The 25,269-nt window shown below is 40.3% G+C and overlaps 1 protein-coding gene across 14 annotated transcripts in view; it reads left to right on the forward strand.

The window, feature by feature from the left end:
• ZHX3 (zinc fingers and homeoboxes 3) overlaps nt 1-25,269 on the forward strand; it is a 140,888-nt gene that overhangs the window by 76,892 nt on the left and 38,727 nt on the right. The window contains exon 3 of one of the 14 annotated variants that reach the window (XM_050806636.1): nt 18,515-18,605. The exons of the other annotated variants lie outside the window; for them this stretch is intronic. The gene's annotated coding sequence lies outside the window, so the exon portion shown is untranslated. The remainder of the gene's footprint in view (nt 1-18,514; nt 18,606-25,269) is intronic. 14 annotated transcript variants of the gene reach the window in all.

Genomic DNA, 25,269 nt, shown 5'->3' on the forward strand with positions numbered 1-25,269 from the left:
TTAATCTCAAAAGCATCTCCTCCCCAGTGGATGGCTTCACATCTCTTAAGTTTTCCTTCATTCTCACTCCAGTCAGAGTTGATCCTCACCATAGGGTTTCTAAACTGCTTGTGTCCATTCATTGTAGCATTTACCACATTTGCCTTCTAATAGCCCCCTTCAACATGATATGTTCTTTCTCCTTTGAGAGTAAAGTAAGAGCTTGATTATGAGGATGACCATTGAAATCCCATATATTGTTGTTATCATATAATAATAAGGCCCCAAACCTCGGCACTAGGGGAGTCAGTGGCACATAGTGGAGTCAGCCCAGAACATAGTGTCAAGAGATTCAGTCTGGTATCCAACTATAATTGTCTGGCTCTGTGATAAAAGATATAACTTTCCTGAGCTTTATTTAGCTTCCACATAGGTAAGGCAGAAATAATATCCATTTCCTAAGATTGTTTGAGTCTGTGAGATGTTAGCATAGAACCTGGTCCATAGTGGTCATTCAAATATGGATTGAATCAGGAAAATGAAGCCCAGGTTCCAGACGTGACCCTGATAATAATTGGCTCATGGGGAAAAATTGAACTGTTTCTTACTACCTTGACAGCAGCAATCTTAATTCCAGGCAGCCACCTCACCATTACGCTTCATGAGTATGAAGAGAAACCCTACTGATGCTGGGCTGGTAGCACATCCTATTCACTGTGGAATTAGTAGAAAGTGTTGGTGCTTTCTCCTAATTTCATGGAAGCAAAGGGAAATTGCATACACTTCTGACCCCCATTATTTTATAGAGGAAATATTTCTCCCTCTCTTGGAACACTGGGACCCTAGAATCATACCCTGAAGGTTGGGAGGTCTGCCCTGACCTGCGTACCCAGAAGTCTGCTGCTTTGTAAAGGGACTGCTGAGGCCTGAGAGGGATACCACATCCACTTAGACCCATGACTTTCTGGTACATGGAGACAAGCACAGAGAAAGTGGTATTACGTTTTGTTCAGACATTATAAGACATTTAGCTTTTTCCACCAAGCTAAAAGGTTAGTGACAATTGATCCTGTGGGCAAAGACAATTGCCATATGCTCTTAGGGATAGAGTTATAAAAATCATTTAATTATTAAACAATGGAAGTACTATCTAGTATTTGGCCAGAGGATTTCAAACTTCCTCCATATATGGCCTTATCTCTAGAACAGAGTGGAAGTCTGTCCACATCAGGGAAAGAGCTGATTCCATCCTTGGAGATAACTTTGAAAGGCCTTAAGGCCTGTCAAAATGTCATTGGTTTTCCATTCTGTCAGTTGCTAAAGACATAGTACACTAGTAGGTCATGGGTCAGAGGCCAGCAGACAGATTGTGTATGATCAGTTAGGCATCAGTGTTGACAGGGTTCACAAAGCTAACAGCTGTGTAGGTGGCTCCTCACCCTATTTGCACTCTTTGATTTCTCCTAAGCCACTTTACTCCACATCTCAGGACTTAGCTCTTCACTGTAAATATACTCTTTCTACTCCTCACTCTTAATGGATGTTTGTGTTTTCTTGTCAGCCAGATGTACTGACTGTGGTTAAGGATCTAGGCTTTGGAATTGGGAATACCTGGCTTTGAATCCTAGCTGTTGTCTGTTGCTTGTGTGACTGAGTCAAGTGACTTGGTCATTCAAGCCTTGGTTTCCCAATTTGGAAAATCAAGTTGATACTTAGCTCATAGGGTTATTATGAGGATCAAATTAAATGAGAAAATAAATGTAAAGCACAGTGCCTGACATCCTATAATTTAATCCAGTTGGTGGTAGTAGTAGTTGTTACATTTCTTGAGGGCAGAGACACTATGGTTTTGAACTCTTCCTCCTTGTACCCGGTCTCTTAGAGCTGAGCATCTAGTAACACTCAAATATTTTAAAATTTGAAATAATGACAGGTACACACACACACACACACACACACACACTCTCAGAGGATAATCTGATAATTTAAAACACTCTAGAGGTCATGATTTTAAAGTGTTTGAGCTTATTTTTATAAATATGATACATAAGGGGTCTAATTCATGGATTGGAAGAATAAATATTATTAAAATGTTCATACTACCCAGAACAATGTACAGTCAATGCAATCCCTATCAAAATATGAATGATTCTTCACAGAAATAGAGAAAGCAATTCAAAAATTTATATTGGAACCACAGACAACCCAGAATAACCAAAGCTATCCATAGCAAAAAGAACAAAAATGGAAGAATCACATTACCTAACTTCAAATTATACAGAGTTATAGTAACCAAAACAGCATGATATTGGCATAAAAACAGACGCATAGACCTGTGAAACAGAAGTGGGCAAAGATTTCATGGGTAATACCTGGACAAGCACAGGCAACCAAAGCAAAAATGAACAAATGGAATCGCTTCAAGTTAAAAAAAACTTCTGCACGGCAAGGGGGACAATTAAAGTGAAGGGACAACCCACACAACATGGGAGAAAATATTTACAAACTACCTTTCTGACAAAGGACTAATAATCAATGTATAAAGAACTCAAACAACTCGACAGGAAAAAAATCTAATAATCCCATTAAAAATGGGCAAGGGATTTGAATAGACATTTCTCAGAAGAAGACATACAAATGGCAAACAGCCATAGGAAAAAGTGCTCAGCATCGTTTATCAGAAATGCAAATCAAAACTACAATGAGATATCACCTCACCCCAGTTAAAATGACCTTTATCCAAAAGGCAGGCAATAAATAACAAATGCTGGTGAGGATATGGAGAAAAGGGACCCCTTGTACACTGTTGGTGGGAATGGAATTTCCCACTGCGGAGAACAGTTTGGAGGTTCCTCTAAAAACTAAAAATAGAGCTATCATATGATCCAGCAATCCCACTGCTGGCTATATACCCCGCAAAAAGGAAATCAGTATATCCAAGAGATATCTGCACTCTCATGTTTATTGCAGCACTATTCACAATAGCCAAGATTTGGAAGCAACCTATGTGCCCATCAACAGATGAATGGATAAAGAAAAATGTGGTACATATACACAATGAAGTACTATTCAACCATAAAAATGCGATCCTGTCATTTGCAACAACATGAATAGAGCTGGAGGTCATTATGTTAAGTGAAATAAGCCAGGAGCAGAAAGACAAACGTAGCATGTTCTCAGTTATTTGTTGGAGCTAAAAATTAAAAGAATTGAACTCATGGAGATAGAGAGTAGAAGGATAGAAGGATGGTTACCAGAGGCTGGGAAAGGTAGTAGGGTGAGCAATGGGGGGAAAATAGGGATGGTTTGTGGGTACAAAAAAATAGAATGAATAAGACCTAGTATTTGCCAGCACAACAGGGTAACTATTGTAAAAAAAAAAAAATTTAATTGTATGTTTACAAATAACAGTATAATTAAAAGGATAAATACTTGAGGTGATGAACCCCTCATTTACCCTGATGTGATTATGTATCACATGCCCACATGCCTGTATCAAAATATTTCATGTAACCCATAAATATATACACCTACCATGTACCTACAAAAACAAACATTTAAAAAGGGGTTCTAAGATATATGTGAGTTACTAATCTTTGCAGTAAGTTCGATGATTTGAAGGGAAAGCATCTGAGCTATATCATCTCAGCCCTCTGCCAAAATAACTTCACTTGATTATGATTTACTTTCCCATGCCCTGCCTTCTGGAGGATCCATGTAGGAATGGCCTATTGACCAGCCTGGCCAACATGGCAAACCCCCCCCCCATCTCTACTAAATAAAAAATTAGACTGGCATGGTGGCATGCACATGTAGTCCCAGCTACTTGGAAGGCTGAGGCAGGAGAATCGCTTGAACCTGGGAGGCAGAGGTAGCAGTGAGCCGAGATTGTGCCACTGTACTCCAGCCTGGGCAACAGAGCGAGACTCTATCTCAAAAAAAAAAAAAAAAAAAACTAGCCGGGCGAGGTGGCGGGTGCCTGTAGTCCCAGCTACTTGGGAGGCTGAGGCAGGAGAACGGCGTGAACCTGGGAGGTGGAGCTTGCAGTGAGCTGAGATCCGGCCACTGCACTCCAGCCTGGGAGACAGAGCGAGACTCCGTCTCAAAAAAAAAAAAAAAAAAAAAAAAAGGCCTATTGAGTGTGTGTGACTGCATCTTTCCAAACTAAGCCTCCTGCTTTACCCATTTTCTCTTAAACACGGTTCCAAGACATTCTTCTCCTTGAGTTTCCCTTCAAAAGAATGTATCTCTGTATAAGAATAAACATTTGTCTTTGTTAAATGATAAAAATAGGGTCCCTTAAAATACATTTCCATATTTGCTCTTGATACTGGGAATCACAGGGTCAAATTCAGTGCCAGGTGAAGGGTGGAGGACATTGTAATTGTTCCCCTTCTCACAATGTCTCTTCTCCCTCCCTCCCCAGTCCCTTCCATAGGAAACAGGGAATGTTTGTTTTTGTCTTCTGGTAGGAGAGGGATTGGTCCCACCCTCAGCTCCAGGGATAGATCTTGATTGTTTAAGCCCAGTCAGGTAAACCCCACACCTGTTGAACAGTGATTAACCCAGTGGCAATCACACCAAGAGGGTTTGTTCATGGCTGGGCATGTGACCTGTGCAGGCCATCAGCATGCTTGCTGAGGACTTTCGAAAGAAGGCTCTTCAGTCTTCTGATAGACCTCTCCAAGACAGCCCTCTCTCTGTGTCCTTCTGGATGTTTGGGACATGAAGCCTGGGGCTGCTGGAGTTATCTTGCTGTCATGAGGAAAGCTACCCCTAGGATGTGGTTAACGAAGTTGAAAGAAAGAAAATAGGCCCTTGTTTTCATCATAGAGCAACTGACTCAAACTCAACCTGAAGCCGCTGAACTTTCCATTTGCATGTGCCGGCATATCACCTTTATCGTGTTAGCCCTTTTTTTTTTTTTTTTTTTTTTTTTTTGAGACGGAGTCTCACGCTGTTGCCCAGGCTGGAGTGCAGTGGCGCGATCTCGGCTCACTGCAAGCTCCGCCTCCCGGGTTCCCGCCATTCTCCTGCCTCAGCCTCCTGAGTAGCTGGGACTACAGGCACCCGCCACCGCGCCCGGCTAATTTTTTGTATTTTTAGTAGAGACGGGGTGCCCTTTCAAATTAGGTTTCTTACTTGCATCTTAGAATCCAAATGGTGCTTGACAGATAGGTTTCCTTGTATTTTGTGTATTTTAGTGATTCTAACCTGTGGATCAAGACCCTGCCTTGGAGGTTGGGGAGCAGGGGGCTGGAAGGGCTCTATTTTGGCAAGGAATGGATTGTTTATGTGAGCATATTTATGCAAAGTAAGGAAACATCTTGCCTATGTATGTATTAATATTTTTCAAATTTGCTGTTTTGACGAAATGTAAATTTTGATAAAAGTACTGAATTTGTAGGTTTTTATCCTGTATTTTTCACAATGAGCAGATGTTAGAAGCATCATATGAATTTGTCCAAAAAGATTTTTTTTGCAGAAATTTTTGACATGAGGAAGAAGCCCTTGCTTAGATAGATGTTTCCACCCTCGGTCTCTCCTTCCTTTCCTTTCCTTCTTCTCTTCTCCTGCCATCACTCCCTGCTCCCTTCCTTTTTTTCTCTCTTTCTCTGAGTCTGTTATTACCCTGTTTTCCTTCTGTTGAGTCTTGTTACTCAAACTGTTAGAAATAGTTGAGACATAAATTCTAATTAATTTTATTTGGATGACTATGTTAAGGTTCATTTAACTTTTCAGGGCCTGCATCGATGAGCTCTACATAAATGCAAACAAATAATGGGTATTGAGTGCTTTAATAGCAAGGGACCCAAACTGAAGTTCATTCCGCATGTAACAAATTGGGTGTTGGATGGGAATGCCTATAATGATTGACCCCTGTTTTTTGTAGTAAGCAAGAAACTGCAAGTGAACTCCTGTAATTGATGTATTTAACAAGCGCTCACTGTGAGCACATTGCCATTAGTGTAGCTGAGTGGTACAGTACTGAACCCTTACCTCAAAGATCTTATAGTTCATTGGAGAGAAGAGACATGTACACCAGATATTGTGTAAGCCAGGGCAAGGTTTTTTTTTTTTTTTTTGAGACGGAGTCTCGCTCTGTCGCCCAGGCTGGAGTGCAGTGGCCGGATCTCAGCTCACTGCAAGCTCCGCCTCCCGGGTTCACGCCATTCTCCTGCCTCAGCCTCCTGAGTAGCTGGGACTACAGGCGCCTGCCACCTCGCCCGGCTAGTTTTTTGTATTTTTTTTTTAGTAGAGACGGGGTTTCACCGTGTTAGCTAGGATGGTCTCGATCTCCTGACCTCATGATCCGCCCGTCTTGGCCTCCCAAAGTGCTGGGATTACAGGCTTGAGCCACCGTGCCCAGCCAGCCAGGGCTATGTTTTATAAGGGAATACATAAGTTGACATTCTGGAACCTCTTTCTTAGAATTATCCTACCAGAAGAGCCCTCTAGAACCTTGGGTTTAGTAAATATTGATCACCGCCATTATAAAATATGCTGTTTGTTAATAAAAACATATTCTATTCTGCCTTTTTCTTGGCCATTTTTTTTAGCTATACACAGCAGTTTTTTTTTTTGTTTATTTTGTTTTTTTGCCATAGAACCAACATTTTGGCACTACCCCCCACTCTCAGTCATGTGTGCACATGCACGCACACACACCAAGTTTGCTGCAAGTACAGCATTACAATAATTCAAAATTATAACTGTCTCTCATGGAAAAGAGTCTGCCTGCTGGTTCGGCATGGGGATAAGTGAACTAGCTGAACTGTACTCATTTATTTCCTACTAAACAATGTGTAGCGGAATGCAAGGGAGAGAGACTTACAAGGACAACCTTGAACTATCTCCCAGTTTGTTCAAAACAAAACCAAAGAAACTTACCAACTCTGGTATTTCATGTCAGCAGTGACAAAGGCTCACTGAGCTCCCCAGTAGGTGCCTAGCCGTGCATGCTCCTTCTAGAATGCCAGCGGGAAGGCCACGCTGAGCAGCCAGCTGGCTGTGGAGCCCTTATTTTAAGACTATGCTGCCACTTTCTTGTGACACTGGAGTCAAAAGCAAAAAGGGGCTTGCAGCCAGTAACCAAAGGGCTGTATTCAAGCAGTGACCTATTTTTACACTGTAATCGGGTTGGGTTTCTCTTTTTCCCTCCCAGGGCAGTAATCTCAAATTCTTCTGAGTGCTCGAGAAGCCAGTTCCCTGTTACCTCTTTGGCTTGGTTGTTTTTCACTTTAACATAGGTCACTCTTAACTTGAGGACAGGAATATCTGTCCCTTTTCCCTGATTTGAGGGTAGAAGTTGGTTTATGTGTACAAAATGGAGAGATAGGAAAACATGAACCAAGGTAAGGATAGATGGCTTCTGAGGAGGAACAAAACCTGGTGAACTACATAGAGAAAGGTATTTGGGATCATAGGTCCAGGGTCCTGCCCTTTCAAACCCTATCACACATATGAACTAATTACTTAGCTTAGTCATCAGATTTTGCTTGTGCTTCATATGTGCTGGGTGTCAGATGCATAGTAATAAAAAGGTAGAACTCTTGCCTCAGCCCACAGTCTTGTGGGGGAGGAATCTTGTACCTACAATTACAATGCAGTGCCACCAGTGCAGCAAGGGAGTTGGGCCTGAGTGAGGGTGTTAGATGCTGCTGGGGAGGGGGTACTAAGAAGGGTATCAGAGGAATTTCTCCTGAGCTTCTTTTCAGACCCTTTGCTACTCCAGCCTGTCTCACTTCCATCAGACCAGTGCCTAGCCTGTGTTAGGTTTTTTGTTTGCTTGTTTGTTGCCATTTAGGTCTATGCTATGTATAATCTGCAAGGGTCAGTTTTTCAGATGGGATTTTCATGTCTCTTCAAGGAGAACTTTGGGACCAGAAGCCAGTGTGCCACATGGCTCCATCCTCCCAAAGGTGATATGCCTTGGGACCTTTGTGCCTAGGATGATACATACTCCTGTCTCCTCTGCCTGGACAACTTCTTTTCATCCTTTAAGACTTGTTTTTAGCATAAGTCCTGCCTCATTTATAAGTTCTGCCCTGATGTCCTGAGAGTTCTTGTCTGGTGTCTCCATTGCCTTTTTCCTCTCTTCTTAGCATATAGAGCCTTGAGCTTCAACTCATGCTTCAACTCGTCTATTTACACCCATATATATCTGTGTTCCCCCACTGCACTGTGAATCTCAGACACAGGGCCTATGTTTTATTCACCTAGGACATACCAGTTGCTTAGCAATGGTGAGTCACATGAAGGAATTATGTGTGTCATGTGAATGAAGTTCCCATCTGGCACCAAGATGGCTAAAGATATCAAGAGGGCTGCAAAAGATTCTTGATTGAGTCTCAGACTTTTTGAGCTCATTGAATGTCCTTTGTACTGAAAAGGATATGAGGAAGATTTTGCAGGATAAAGCCTAGGGGGATGTAAAAAGTGGCCTGCTGGGATTTGGGAGACAGATCAGTAAAGAGGGGTGTATACACCACAACATAGCAGGGAGAATGTCTAAGGGAGCACCCCCATTTAGGTGTTTCCTAACTTTTATATGTAATATACTCCTGAACACAGGGCAAAATTCACATTATCTGGCAGATGTTATCATGTCTCAGCATGGCGTGGTCGTGTGCCAACTAGTTGTATCAAACTCTGAATTCAGCATTCAAAAGGTGATTGGGAAGTATCCATGTTTGCTATAGGCAGAAGTTGAGGTTGTTTGTGTAACAGCCTTCTTGGTACTTCCTGGTAACAGGGAGAAATCTATCACAGGTGCTTGATAAAGATGAATGTAGTGATTAAACGAACCCTAAGACCAGCCTTGCGTAAGTTTCTCCTGACTCTGTCATAGTTTGGACCTTACATTTTGAAAAATACTGATACGTATCAAGAATTTTCGTAGATTAAAAGACAGCTATGTACACCAGAGGGTGCTGTGTTTCAATTTTCATATCTCTTTCTTTTCCACTGCTGTGGTTGTATGCTACGTGATTCATTTGAGGACTAGCCAGTTGAGAATTTGCCCTCAACAAAGGACTGTTGAAGACCTGAACACACCCTACCCACTTGCTGTTTTCCCAGCATAACAGATGAGTTCAGACACGGCTATACCACACTACCCAGGTCTGCTTTGCTGTATATTAGTTCTTAACCATTGAGTTCTTTGTTTAAAACTAGACCTTTTTTTTTTTTTTTTTAAATGCTGCAGCTTAAGTCCATTTTCAATATTTTTTCTTTGGTGAAAATGGAGACCATCTGGTTATCATCCTCTGTGTAATAACAATGATTGAAGATGGTTATTAAGTCACCCTTCAGCCTCTTCTCTTGCCTAGGCAAAATTGTCTTCATTTCTGTGGCCATTACCCATAAATCTCATTTTCCAACCCTTTAATCATCTTGGTGGCTTCCTTTGAAAACTACTTCAAAGGCTGTTTCACTGCCTCTATTTTGGTGGGGTCTGGGCTGTCAGCATTTAATGGATACGGAATGTGGTTGTTTTAACCATCTAGTTTCCATAGCTAGTTTCCACATCTCCAGGCCAATCACTATCATTAACCATCAGGAGCTGCTTTACCATCTTTTCATTGTGATTACTTTATAAATATTATTGATTAATGTGTTGCTTTGACTGAAAATACAAATTTTAGCTTGTGAATAATTTTAGCTATTGGCTGATAGAATTTTACAGCCTCATTTATGGCATTTGAGGTTCTTTTCTAAGCTATTTGATTGTAAGTGAGTATGTTATCTCTTATTAGAGGATATATTAATTTTCCTGTGTTTTATTCATTTATTAACTTATCTCCAATTGCCTACCATGTGTCAGGCTCTGTACTAGGGATTGAGGACCCAAAGATAAACAAAACATGGGGCCTAATTCAAGGAGTTCACAATCTGGAGAGAAAGTCAACCAACCACATACAAAAAAATTAAAGGTAGAAAGTGCTATAAAAAATGATTTAGGTACATCGGAAGTTTAGAAAAGCTTCACTGAGGATATAATATTTGAATTGGGTCTGAGCATGAATTCGTCTTCAGGTGAGGGAGGGGGTTAAAGAAAACTCTAATGAAGGGACTCTAGTACGTGTGAAGGCAAGGAGGCTGATGTGTTTAGGTTGCAGTAAACCAAGTATGCCGGGCTTGGACTTGAGTGACTGGAAAGACAGGAAGATGCAATGCTGAGAAAAACTGCTCATGCCAAGCCGAGAAATGTTCAACAGAAACATAAGTTGAGCTGCATGTGTCATTTAAAATGTTCTAGGAGCCACATTTTAAAAAAAATCAAAATTAACAAGTCAAAAAATAAGCTATCAAAGCAATAAAAAAGCAATGGGGGGAGATTAAATGCATATTACTAAGTGAAAGAAGCCAATCCAAAAAGGCTACATACCTGTATGATTCCAACTATATGACATTCTGGAAAAGGCAAAACTATAGAGACACTAAAAGGATCAGTGGTTGCCAGGGGTTAGGGAGGAGGGAGGGATGAACAGGCATAGCACAGAAGATTTTTAGAGCAGTAGAACTATTTTGTATGATAGTATAACTAATTGTAGATACATATCATTATAAATTTGTCCAAACCCATAGAATGTACACCAAGAGTGAACCCTAATGTAAACTGTGGACTTTGGGTGATAATGATGTGTCAGTGTAGACTGATCAGTTGTAACAAATGTACCATTTTGGTGGGGGATGTCAATAATGGAGTAGGCTATGCATGTGTGGGGCAGTGGGTATATGGGAAATAGCTATGCCTTGTGGTCAGTTTTGCTGTGAACCTGATTTAAAAATAGCCTACTAAGAAACACAAGTCAAATTAATTTTAACAATATGTTTTATTTAACCCAATTTATCAGAAATACTAATATTTTAACATGTAATTGATATAAAAGTTATTAACTAGATATTTTACTTTTTTTGGTACTGAGTCTTTGAAAACTGGTCTGTATTTTACATTTATAGTACATCTCAATTCACAGTAGCCACATTTCAGATACTCAGTACACACATGAGTACGTATGGCTAGTGGCTGCTGTGTTGGACAGGGCAGGTCTTGAAACCTAGACTTGCCTAACTCAGAAGCCTCAATTCTCAGTCACAGTGATATCCTGCTCTCTAAGTACTATAATGATAAACACAAGAGGAGAGGAGCTTTCAGATGATCATCTAATCCTATGATGTTAGCTGTTGCTCTCCACACTGCCCAGTGGCTCCAGTCTGAAGCATCTAGGCAGTGCTGTCCAAAAGAAATATGAGAGTCAACATGTGATGATAAGTGTCTGATGAGCCACATTGAAACAGTAAAAAAAAAAAAAAAAAAAAGGCAAAACGAATTTAAGAATATATTTAACCTAGTGTATCCAAAATATTTCAACATGTATTCAATATTAAAAATTATTAATGAAGGCATATAGACCAATGGAGTAGAATGGAGAGACCAGAAACAAACCCTCACACATAAGGTCAAATGAGTTTTTACAAGGATGCCAAGACCTTTCAATGGGAATAGGACAGTCTTTTCAACAAATGGTGCTGAGAAAACTGGATATCTACATGGAAAATAATGGAATTGGATCCTTACCTTACACCACATATAAAAGTTAACTCAAAATGAATCAAAGACCTAAACAAAAGATCTAAAACTAGAAAATGCTTAGAAGAAAACAGGAGAAAAGCTTCACGACACTTGCAAACCATATATCTAATAAAGGGGTAATATCTAGAACATACAGATAATTTCTACAACCCAACAAGAGCAACCAAAAACCCCAGACAGCCTGATTAAAATGGTCAGGGGACTTGAATAGACATTTATTCAAAGAAGATACACAAATGAACAATAAGCACACTAAAAATGCTCAATGTTAGTATAATTAGGCAATACAAATGAAAACCACAGTGAGATACAGCCTCACACCCATTAGGATGGCAGCTCTGAAGAAAAGGAAAAAGAAAAAACAAAATAACAAGTATTGGCATGGATGTGGAGAACTCTTGGGAACTCAGGGCACTGTTGGTGGGAATGTAAAATGGTACAGCTGTTATGGAAAACAGTATGGCAGTTCCTCAAGAAATTAAAAATAGAATCACCATGTGATTCAGCAATTCCACTTCTGGGTAGATACCCAGAAGAGTTGATAGTAGGGACTCAAAGAGATTGTATGTCCATGTTCATAGCAACATTATTTACAATAGGCAAAAGGTAGAAGAAACCCAAGTGTTCATTGATAGATGGATGGATAAAATGTGGTGTATGCATACAGGGGGGTATTATTCAGCCTTTAAAAGGAAGTAAATCCTGACATACACTATAATATGGATGAACCTTGAGGATATTATGCTAAGTTAAATTGATCAGTTATAAAAAGGCAAATACTATATGTGTCCACTTATATAAAATATCTAGAGTAGCCAAATCTACAGAGACAGAAAGCAGAATAGTAGTTGTCAGAAGTCAGGGGTGGGCAGGAAATGGGAGTTACTGTTTAATGGGTGTAGGGTTTCAGTTTTGTAAGGTGAAGAATTCTGGAGGCAGATGGTGATGATGGTTGCACAACAATGTGACTGTGTTAATACTTAATGCTACTGAACTCTCTGCCTAAAAATGATTAAGATGGTAAATTTTATGTATATTTTACCACAATTTCTAAAAATCCCTCCACCAAGAAAGATGTAAGTGCTGCTGAGACCATTAACTTTTCATATGGGAAAAGAGAAAAAGAAGAGAGATATGAATAAAGGAAACTAGGAAAAAAATAAGTATGCTTGGAAATCTGGATGTGTGGTACAGTGGACTGAATATATCCCCTAAAATTCATGTGTTGAAATTTTAATCCCTAATGTGATTGTCTTAGGAGGTGAGGCCTTTGGAGGGTAATTGGGTCATGGGGTGGAACTCTCATGAATGGGACTGGTGGCCTGATAAAAGAGACCCCAGACACTCCCTGGTCCCTTCTGCCATGTGAGGACAGTGGGAAGTTGTCTGTCTATGAGGAGATAGGCCCTCACCAGACACTGAATATGCCAGCACCTTCATCTTGGACTTCCTGGTCTCAAGAACTGTGAGAAATACATTTCTGTTGTTTGTAAGCCATCCAGTCTATGGTATTTTTGTTATAGCAGCCCAAACGGACTAAGACAAGTGGTGAGAGGTGAGATGAAGATTTAGGAAGTAGACCTAAGGCTGTATTTTTTATTTGTTTGTTTCATTTTTTTGAAGTGTGAGTGTCAAGGTTAATGGAGCCAGATATTTATGCGTGTAGTTTTTTAAAACCTGCAGGGATCAATGGCAGTTGGAAGTAATGGGTTTGGAACTTGGCAGATAGGTCATGGCTGGCAAGGGTGATTTGGAAATCTCTTGAGCAGAGGAGACTGCAAAGTCCTGGGCGTGAGTTTTGCTCCCTTTGGAGAGATTGTAGAGGTGTGGGTCTTAACGTCCTTTGGGTTCTGAGTGGTTTGAGACTCGAAGGAGTAGGAAAGAGCCACTTGACTGATGACCTTGGTGCAAGTGGTTTGGGCAGAAGGGAAGGAAGGAATGGGGCCTGCAATGCACCAAAGATTGATGAGCAAGGAAGTTGAATAAGTGGGACAGTGGCAGGCTGGCTCCATGGGGGAGGAGGAAGATGGGAGAGGCCAGTTAGGGGATCTTTTCTATTTTTTATGAGATTTAAGTGGTGTTTCAAGTAATACCACTATGATACACTTGGACTAGAAATTTTCTTGTCCAAGTGTATCATAGAAGCAACAATAACAAACCAATATGTAATATTAAAGCAGTCCTTTTGCTTTTACCAAATTCATAATGGCAGATACATCTATTCTTAGATGTATCCATTCTCAGAATATATGACATCAAAAGAAGCTCTTAGAAACTTCTGATTTAGGCTCCTGAAGTCTCACGGAAAGGAAATAAATATGCTAACTATCTTGCAGCAGAAGTTAACTCTTCCCCCAGTACTCTGCTGATCACTGGTATCACTGGTGAGTGTGGGTTCATGCACATGCACTCACATATTGCAGGAAGAAGGCTGAGAATGGGAACAGGGAGATACATCTACTTCATTCCTGATAAATAGTTGCTGGAATTTTATATTTTGCACCATGACAACCACTCTCATTTTCATGATTTATGATTGACTTTATTGCTTTCTAGATTAGAGAAGTCTCCGGTACTGAGAACTATTCCTCTCCATTCCTTTTGCTTCACCTTGATGCTCTAAGGTTTCTCAAAGACAGAGCCAGTATCCTCAGAAGCCTCCCAATGCATCTTCCATTTGGCTGTCAACATCTCTGTTCTGCTGCCCCCCACCCCAGGACAATAATGTAAAAATGAAGAGCTGTTGGAAAATACAGAACTTTATTAAGCAAATGCAGTTGGTCCCATTAGTTGGGCAGCATAAGATTGGAAGGGGATTTGCAGAGAAATGTCCTGGCTCTAATGATAAGGCTGATCAACCCAGTGAATAGGACTTAATCTCACGGGAAACTGATACTTCCCGATGAAATACTAATAGCTTTCAAAACACTGCTCATAAAGTAAACATTTTAGAAACTGTCCTGGCCGACTAAGGTAGAGCCTTGGCCCTCTATTGTTCCATGGGGCTAGGCTCTGGGTACCTGCAGTTTCACTCTGCTCAGGCCTGGGGCAGTACCCTTCTATGGATGAGGGACCTACAGTTCTTCTAACAGAAAGGGATAGGAATGGTGTAAATAGCTTCCTTCCCTTTTGTACAAGTAAAATAAATTTTAAATTTGATCTGTTGAATTCATTTGAAAATAGAGGAACCAGGAGGTTATCAGAAAGGAGTAGGAAGTGAGCTAGAGACAATAATTTGATGACAGAATGACAGTTTGACTCAGAATGACAGAATCAAAAAAGGTGAAGACAAACTGATGACTCCTGTGATTTCTGCTGTGCTGCCAGCATCATAGGATTGTGGAGAGCTTAAACAAGAAAAAACTGTATACCCCAAAGAATAAAAAATAAGATCCCAAAGAGATATTTGCACATCCATATTCACTGCAGCATTATTCACAGTAACCAAGAGGGGGAAGCAATCTAAATGTCCATCAGTGGATGAATGGATAAATAAAATATGATAGATACGTATCATGGAATATTGTTTAGCCTTAAAATGGAAAGAAATTCTTTTTTTTTTTTTGGACAGAGTCTCACTCTGTCGCCCAGTCTGGAGCGCAGTGGTGCAATCTCAGCTCACTGCAAGCTCCGCCCTCTGAGTTCACGCCATTCTTCTGCCTCAGCCTCCTGAGTAGCTGGGACTACAGGCGCCCGCCACCACGCCCGGCTAAGTTTTTGTATTTTTAGTAGAGACGGGGTTTCACTGTGTTAGCCAGAATGGTCTTGATCTCCTGACCTCATGATCCACCCGCCTCGGCCTCCCAAAGTGCTGGGATTACAGGCGTGAGCCACAGCGTGCGGCCCAAGATAAGTACTTGTTTTAGCTAGCTGGGTTTCTGGTAGTATTAGTAGTGGTAGTAGGATGATGAAAACAGCTTACTTTTCATTCTCTTCTGGTTGGGCTACATCTTCAAATATAATTTCACTTTTATGAGGTATCTAAATTAGTCAAACTCTTAGAAAGTAGCATGGTAGTTGCCAGGGGCTGGGGGAAGAGTGAAAGGGGAATAGTTATTTGATGGGTATAGTGTTTGAGTTTTGCAAGATGAAAAAGTTCTGGGGATCTGTTGGTCAACAGTGTGAATGTGCGTAACACTACCTAATGGTACACTTAAAAATGGTTAAGACAGGCTGGGCGCGGTGGCTCACACCTGTAATCCCAGCACTTTGGGAGGCCGAGGCAGGCTGATCACCTGAAGTCAGGAGTTCGAGACCAGCCTGGCCAACATGGCAAAACGCCGTCTCTACTAAAAGTACAAAAATTAGCCCGCCATGGTGATGGGCGCCTATAATCCCAGCTACTCAGGAGGCTGAGGCAGGAGAATCGCTTGAACCTGGGAGGCAGAGGTTGCAGTGAGTCGATTTGTGCCACTGCACTCTAGCCTGGGTGACAAGAGTGAGACTCCATCTCAAAAGAAGAAAAAAATGGCTAAGACAATAAATTTTATGTTATTTATTTATTTATTTTTACCACAATGTTTAAAAAAGAAAGGTAGGCTGGATAAAACAGCTGATGTACCTCTAGTTGTTATAGTTAATTGTCATCCTTCAGTGGCCAGCCTCTGAGTGAGATGTGGTGGTAATTAGAACAGCAACAGTAGCTGCAGCAACTATGATTTATTGAGTGTTTTCTGTATCTCAGACAGCATGCTAAATCCTTTTGTGTACTTCTTATCAATTCACTGAATATTATGTCAGCTCTATGAGATAGGCATTAATAGCTCCTCATTTTACCAATGAGGGAATAGATTGTGAGGACTTAAGTCATTTGCCTAGGAATACACAGTCCACAGTGGTAGGGCTCTAGGACACAAACCCAGCTCTGTCTGATGTTAGGGTCTTAACTCCATTATCAGCTACTGTTTATTCACCCATTCAGTCACTGAAAATGATTATTATGTGCCAGACATTGTGCTATATCCTAGGGAAACAGTGGATATAGGCCCTGACCTTACTTACAGAGCTTACAGCCTAGCCAATGAAAGACAGTAAGCAGGAAAAGAATCAGATGAAGATCTAGACAAATTTTGATAAATGTTATGAAAGAAACAGGATGCTGTGATAGAGAATAATTCAGCTTGGATTTGGGGGAGCCAACAAAGACATTTAGATAGGATGTTCAGAGAAAGTCTAACATTCCTTTCTTAAGACAAGAAGGTAGATTTCAAAGAGGCAAAGGGGAAGATGGCTCAGAAGTCCTGTGTTGCAGTTATAAATGAGTGTCTGAAAATGTGTATCCGAATGGCCTTGTGATGAAAGAATTCTAGTCCTGCTTAATTCGAGCAGTGTTCCCTTGTCCCAGCGAGCCACTTCACCTCAAAGTCCTCCTTTTTGTGGGGGAAAGATAGAACTTGTATCTAGATCAGTTTTTGGTTGTATTAGTAATGGTAATAGGATGATGAAAACACAGCTTCCATTTAATTCTCTTCTGGTTGGGCTACATCTTGAATGCTTTGTTCAGTTCTAATTGCCACATTTTGGAGAAATGCAGACAAATTAGAATGTATTCAAGGAGAAGTTCATTAGAGAGAATGTGCAATAATTCAGGACACTTAGCTGCAGAAGTAAATACTAAAAGGGGAAATGATCTTCAACTGTGTGAAAAGCTGATACATAGAAAAGAGAGTTGACTCGTCATTTAGTAAAAAGAGTTGATTTATGTCCAAAAGACAAATCTAAAAGCTGGGAACCAGGTCCAACTAAGAAAGGGACTTTGTAATAAATTGTCATAAATGATAATGAGCTCCCAGACTTGATAATCAACTGGAGACTGGATAACAGATTGCTGTAGGATTTTTTAATTAGGAAAGAAGTTGGACGGCATATATTGTCCCATTCCTCCATATTGGGTATTTTTTTTGTTTTGTTTTATTTTTTTATTTTTTGTTTTATGTATTGGATATCTCTAAGTTATTTTAGAACTATGGCTTTATGGCCAAAGGCAAATAGAATATATAATATATAGTTTTAAGTGAAGTGCTCACGTGTACCCCTACAGAAGTTAAACCAAAAGCTCATCTGTAGCTATTAGAAGTTTGAAATGTAAAGGAGCACTACTTGGTATTTGACCCAGTTACATACTCTGTAAGGACCTCTACTCTGACATCATTAGCTTCTCACTTTCTCACTTGTTATTTGTAACAACCCACGTATTTTGGGAAATGTGCTAACATTTTTTCCACTTATGTATTTATTCAACTTTTAACTTTCTGTTTTGAATACATAGCACATTAGCATTGTTCAGAATTTAGAAGGAGCCACAGGGAAAAGCGTCCCTCAAACATATCTCCCTCTTTCCCTCCCTAGGGGCAAACACTATTATTAGTTTCTCACATTTTTCTAGAGGTATTTCTAGTGTACAATTTTTATTCTGTGCTTTGCTTTTTTAAAAACTTAACATATATCAAGATACCTTGAAGGTTAATCGTAGCAGCATAAAAAGCACCTCCCTCGTTCTTTTTCACAAGTGTGTATTACTCCATTGTATAGATGTGCCATAATCGATTTGACTATCTCCTGTTGATGGGTGATTAGGTTATTTCCAGTCCTTTGCCATTACCATGCTGATAGTAGATTACCTTATACGTGTATGACTTCACATATGTGCAAAATATATCAGCAGGCTGCCTTCCTAGAGGCAGAACCTGGTGAGTCAGGGAATGAGCATTTATAATTTTGTTCTTGTTAAATACTTCTTAATAGAAGTCTTACCAGTTTTCTCTCCAGCAAGCAGTGTGTGAGAGTGCCTATTTCTGCAAACCCTTGCCAACTCAGGATATTTTTATCCAACATTTCAAGCCTTTCCAAAGTAAGTGAAAGAAAAATAATCAGAGTAATTTTAATTTGTATTTCTCTTACTGTGAGTGAAATTGAGCATTTTTTCTTGTGTGTAAGATCTCGCTGGACTTTGTAGTGAGGCCATTGAAGAAAATCGTCAATACAGACTAAGCCTGGAAGAGGGAAAAGGAACATTTTATCCACAGTGGTGAGCCAGAGAGAATTTTTCTTTCTTTCTTTCTTTCTTTCTTTTTTTTTTTTTTTTTTTTTAACAAATGTTCTTGAGAGATTCAAGTGAGCTCACCAGCCTGCAAGCTATTTAGCCTGTAAACTATCTGGCCCACACTGGAAAATTTCAATTAAAACAAAACAAATGTAATCTCAGAAGTAAAACCACATCCAGAACAATTTCTTTTTTACTGTTTAGTTTTAAATTTAATAAAGTAATTTACTTTGTACTTGGAACAAAATTTAGGATGCAAGTACATTTAAAGTAACATGTTTAACTCTGAAAGGCACTGTCTCACACCTCCGAGAGTGCAATTTCTAACTACTTGGCTCTTATAATACCCTAGATTTGGTCCCAGCCTCCTCCCAACCCCCACTTTCTGTAGTTTCTCTGTAGATTTGAGCAGATTTTGGCAAAGACCAGAGTCTTTTCATTGGGAACATTGGCACTACACAGCCTCCTTGCTCATTAGCAGTCTGACCCATTAATTCCCTGCAACACTTGTGACCAAACCAGTTCAATCCAGTTTTTCCTCTGGAAAAGGACCTTCTAGTTTTAGCAGCACAGTTTTGCTTTGCTTTTTTCACGTAGCTTCCCAGGTTCAAACCTATGCTGGTTGGTTGATGGCAACACTATCCTTCTAGTTATCAAAAATCAAGGATCTAGTTATCCTTACTTAGATCAAAAATCTGGGAGTCATCGTTGATTCCTGTGGGTACAGTGTTCACATCTTCTTATCCATTCCTTTAGGAAATCTTTTCGGCTTTGCTTTCAAAATGTATCCAGAATCCAGCCACTTCTCCTTGCCTCCATCTCTACCGTCCTGGTCCACGCTGCTGTGATCTCGTGCCTGGATTGATGTCTGACAGGGTTCCCTGCTTCTCCGCTGTTTTCCTACAGTCTATTCTCAACACAGCCAGCAGAGCCATGCTGAAGGACACGTGTTGGATCACACCAACCTTCTGCTCAAAGCCCTCTCTTGGCACTCCCCTTCTCAGAGAGACTCAGATCATGGCATGTAGTGAGGCCCTGCACGAATCCCCTCCCTGCCCCCCACCCCAGCCTCTTTGACCTTCTCTTCTACTACTGTCTCTCTACTACTGCCGCCCAGCTCTGCTGGCTTCCTTGCTGTTCTTTGAACATGTCAGACACATTCTCACCTCAAGGTCTTTGCACCAGCTGATGCCTGTGCCTGGAGTGTGCTTCCCCACATGCCCAGATGGCTCACTTCCACACCTCTGAGCATTGGCTCCAGTGTCACTTTCTCAGTGAGGTCTCTTCTGACCACTGTATATCTAAATTGCAGTCTCACCCCTCCCATGCTCCACACTTCTTCCACCTTTCCCTGCTGTACTTTTCTTCTTCTACTTTTTACTCTGACACATAATTTCATTTTCTTATTTTATTTATTATCTCTCTCCCCCAAACTAGAATGTAAATTCCAGGAAGGCAGAGGTTTCTATCTGTCTTTTTTGTCTTCCCCATATACTGGCATGTCTGGCATAGGAAAAGCACTTAGTAAACATTTGTTAAATGAATTAACTATCTTTTCTCTACAAACTTGTTCCTCAAATTCTGCCAAACCTAAATTGAAACAAGCAGGTGTTGTATTTTGGTACCAGTCCTGGTAATGTGGATTAAATCCAAGAGCATTGATCCATATTTTTCTGGGGAATCTCACATTAGAAATAATGTGGCATCGTTTGGGTAAAAACTTTTGTGAAAGATTAAATATGACATGAGTAAGTTTAAGGAAGGTGATAAATGTGCTCAGACTGTATCTGGAGAATTAGATTTAGACTTAGATGCTACTCTTGAGAAGGCTATAGACAAATAAGAGCACATTCAGAGAGGAACAGTGGAGAGTGGTGCGGAGTCTCTGTCCCAGTCACACAAAGTGCAGGAACTGAGGATTATTGGTTTAGGGGAAGAGAAGACTTTTAGGGAACATAATTCTTTTTTTTCCAAAAAAGTCACATTTTTCCAGTTGAAAAATGTGTCTGCTGGGCACAGTGGCTTACGCCTATAATCCCAGCACTTTGGGAGGCTAAGGCGGGTGGGTCGCCTGAGTCCAGGAGTTCAAGATCAGCCTGGGCAACATGGCGAAATCTCATCTCTACAAAAAAAATAGCTGGGCATAGTATTGGCTACTTGGGAGGCTGAAGTGGGAGGATCACTTGAGTCTGGGAGGTCGAGGCTGCAGACAGCCATGATGGTACCACTGCACTCCAGCCTGGGTGATAGAGTGAGACCCTGCCTCAAAAAAAAAAAAAAAAAAAAAAAAAAAAAAGTATCATGTAGAAAGTCAAATATCTTGTTTGTATACCTAGAATCACCTCCTATTCCTGTGACCTCATCCATCACAAGCAGATCCAGCTTTTTTGGAACTTGAACATTAGTAAGGGGGACCCTCCTAAGAAAAAAAAAATCTAAGAATAAAATTATAAAGATATAAAGTTAGATACAGGCTTTGGAAGGCGCCTGTGCAAGAGAAGCGAGGGTTCCCGAAGCTTCGGCTCTAGTAGCTTCATAGGAAATCTACCACATTTAGATTTGTACAATAGCAAAACGGAATCCCTTCTAGCTCTCCAAGCATGCCATGTTTTCCTCTCCAAGCATGCCATGTTTTCCTCTCCCTCTACGGTTTTTGTATAAAGTGTTCCCTTTGTCTAGAACACCCTTTTCTCAACTTATCTACTTGGTAGTATTTATTCATCCTTCAAGCTCTAATCCAAAAACAGCCTCCTCTATGAGGCCTTACCCCAAGTTCCCGGAAGACAGAGTTGGGTAGAAAGTCTTTTCCTGTGCCCCACAGAACTTTGTGCATGTTTCCAGTACAACACTCAGCTTATTGTCTGATTAGTGTTGATCATTTTGTTGATGACTTTGTAGATCATTTTGCTGATGATTTTGTTTGTCTGTCTTCAGACTGTGTATCAGTCAGGTTGGGGTGCCGTAACAAGCTACTCCAAAAACCTCAGTTGCTTAAAGTGACAAAGGTTATTTCTTGTTCATACTGCATGTACATGGTGGGTCAGCTATTGTTCTTTTAGGACTCAGGCTAATAGAATAGCCGCCATCTGGAACATAACCAGTTGCAGGCCAAAGAATAAATAGTGAGGCAAAGCATATACTTTCTCCTAAAACTTTTGCCCTGGAAGTGACACATTTGTTCACGTTTCATTGGTTTCACCTAACTTCAGGTAGGCAGGGAAATCCAATGCATCCAGTGGAAAGCAAGGCCCAGAGCCCTGGTGGATAGCTTAATAACCACAACAGACTGTTAGCTTCTTGAGTTATAGGGCTAGCTAGCATCTTTTCAAAAATCCTTGTATACCCAGTGCCTAGCACATAGTAAGTCCTCAACTCTATTTGAGAGAAAAAACAAATTTAGCAAATAAAACTTGCCGGAAGGTTTTGTTGTTTTTGGTGCTTACTGCAAGGAACCATTTCAAACATCTTTCTAGTGTCAGTAGGTGCCAAGCTCCCTATATTTGGAGATGTTCAGGTGTAGGTGTTCATCCTAACCACCTGGTATTGGTACTTAAGGTAAAATTCATGCAGAGGTGAGTGGTTAGAATATATGATGTCTGAAGTCTCTTTAATTCTGAGGCCTTTGTATTTACATCACAATCACCTTCTGAGATTGAGAACAAATTAGTGTTTACTTGAGAGGTAATATCTAACTAGAGCAGGCTATTTCTGTTGGTGACTAGACAAAAATAAGAATTGTTTGAGGGGGAAGGCCGGGCGCGGTGGCTCACGCCTGTAATCCCAGCACTTTCGGAGGCCGAGGTGGGTGGATCACGAGGTCAGGAGATCCAGACCATCCTGGCTAACACAGTGAAACCGTGTCTCTACTTAAAATACAAAAAATTAGCCGGGCATGGTGGTGGATGCCTGTAGTCCCAGCTACTCGGGAGGCTGAGGCAGGAGAATGGCATGAACCTGGGAGGCGGAGCTTGCAGTGCTCTGAGATTGCGCCACTGCGCTCCAGCCTGGGTGACAGTTTGAGGGGGAGAAACAAGTGGAGATCTCTAGCCTTGAGCCCTTGGCTGATGACGGTGATTACTAAATGCACAAATTATTGTGACCCTTAAGTAACCAGAGGGCAAATTGAGGTCAGCTCTGGGCTTGACATTGCTTTGATGCTTGAGGATTTGCGGTTGGAATTAGACTTGAGTTCTTTGTAACTTTTTTGTTTTCGGCAGAAATCTGACAATTCCAACCAGCAGATCCACTTACTCGACTGCCAAGGTCCTGTTCACACACGTTCCTGAGGAGGGACAGTTTTCCACATGTTCTTTTTGTTATAGAGTCCTACTGACTTACCATGGTCTAATCACCAAGACTCACTTTAAAAGAGTTCTCTATTAATACATAAGAATAAGTAATACAGACTGTCTTCTGACAGTATAAAAGTGTTATAAGTATTAAGGATCATAACTGTCAAGCCTTTTACTATTTATTTATTTATTTATTTATTTAGAGATAGGGTCTTGCTCTGTTGCCCAGGCTGAAGTGCAGTAGCATAATCCCAGCTCACTGCAGCTGCGACCTCCCAGGCTTTAGCATTCATCCTGCCTCAGCTCCCAATTAGCTGTGACTACAAGCTTGCGTGCCACCATGCCAGCTAATTTTTAAATTTTTTTGTAGAGACGGAGTCTCCTTATGTTGCCCAGGCTGTTCTCAAACTCCTGGGCTCAAGTAATCCTCTCTCCCTGGCCGCCCAAAGTACTGGGATTACAGGTATGAGCCACTGGTCCAGCCTGTCTTGTCGTTTTTAGGAGACAGGGTCTTGCTCCGTTGCCCACATTGCTGGAATGCAATGACAGAACCATAGCTCTCACTTTAGCCTCAGATTCCTAGGCTCATGAGATCGTCCCATCTCAGCCTCCCAAGTAGCTGGGACTACACTGTCAAGCCTTTTTAAGGAACAAAACAAAACACTAGAATAATTCAGGTTGTAAAATCTTTGAACCCTCTGTAAGAAAAAAATGTCAAAATAGTTACAGGTAGTGGATTTATTGTTTAGTTGGTATTCAGAGTGAATATAGTCTAAAAGAGAACACTGAGTTTAGAATCAGAATATCTGGCTCTGCCAAAAATATGCTGTCTGTGACTGGTCATATCACCTCTCCTTTCTTGCTCAATAGCTCCTCAATGCTGCAGTGGTGGAAAGGCCAGTAATAACCAACTCAGGAGAGCATGGGGACAGATTGAGAGGGATATAGAAGTGCTTTGCAGGCTTTCGTGGACTTTGATGATGGAACTGAAGTGAAATCTGTTTTCTGTTCGGTCATGGAAACTTCCCAGAAAGCCAACTCATTTACTTAGGATTGGCCTGGGCAGCAGTAGGGTGGGTGGCTGCATCTGATTTTTGTTTCTAAGGTCAGTGTTTTCCAAAGGAAGGGAAGAGAAACATTTGAAACGATGTTTTTCAAAAATATAAATTTAAGCTTCATTTATGATACAAGATTTCTTTTTAAAATATCTCGAGCTTTTAATGTTTTTTTAATTATGAAAATGTCAAATGTACATAAGAGCATATATATGAGCCATATATATCCCAACCCAACTTGAACAATTGTAAGTTCATGGTCAAATTTATTTCATTTATGTCTACCCATCCCTCATTTTTTTTCAGGGGGGTTGGGTTTTCCTCCCAGTAAATCCTGTATAACAAATTATTTTACCCATAAATATTTGAGTGTGCATCACCAACTGATTAAGACTTTTGTGTGTAACATAACTGAAATACCATTATCATACATAGCAATATTAACAGTAATTCTTTAATGTCATTTACTGCCTCCTGTGGTAGATGGGCTCCAAAAAATGGAGATGCAACCCCAGCTTCATCTATGACAGGTAAAGAATAGCCCATTTTTTTAATCTATAGAGAACACTTAAAATCCCATAGGAAAATGGACAAAAGATAATTTTATACAAAATCATCAGTGGCATGTGAAAAGATATTCAGCCTTGTCCATAAAGAAATGTAGGTTCCAAATAATAGTAATTAGTGTTTTATATATCAAATTAACCAAGACTAAAAATAGCAAGAATATGCAGTGATAGTGAGTGCATCCTCAATTCTGTGGTGGTAACAGCGAAAATCAGTACAGTTTACTGGAAACACAATTTTGTATTTTGCTAACGATATTTTAAATGCCACTGCAATGCTACTTGCAAGAAATTCAGTATTTCAGAAATTCTCAAATATATAAAAATATGTGCAGGGGTGGTCACCGAGTCATTGTAATAGTTAAAAACCTGGAGAAATGTAAATGTCTCTTAAAAGGAGAATGGTTAAATAAATCATGATTCATCCATAACCTAGAATGCTGAAGTTGTTTAAAAGACTGAGGTAAACTAGAGATGGTGACATGGAAAGATATTGAAATTAAATAATTGTGAGATGAAAACTCAGAGGCAAAATAGGATGTAAAAACAATTCCATTTTTGGTTTTTTAAAAGAATTAATTTTAAAAATTTTTAAATTAAATTAATTTTTAGTAAGCTATGCCTGGGAAACATACCTGAAATCATATATACTCCACTGTTAACAATGGTTTATCTCTGGAGGTGAATAGGAAGGATTTTCACTTTTCTTTCTTTCTGAGAGAGAAATTTCCACTTA

The sequence above is a fragment of the Macaca thibetana genome, chromosome 10 (genome assembly GCF_024542745.1).
Source record: "Macaca thibetana thibetana isolate TM-01 chromosome 10, ASM2454274v1, whole genome shotgun sequence".
NCBI classification, from domain to species: domain Eukaryota; kingdom Metazoa; phylum Chordata; class Mammalia; order Primates; family Cercopithecidae; genus Macaca; species Macaca thibetana.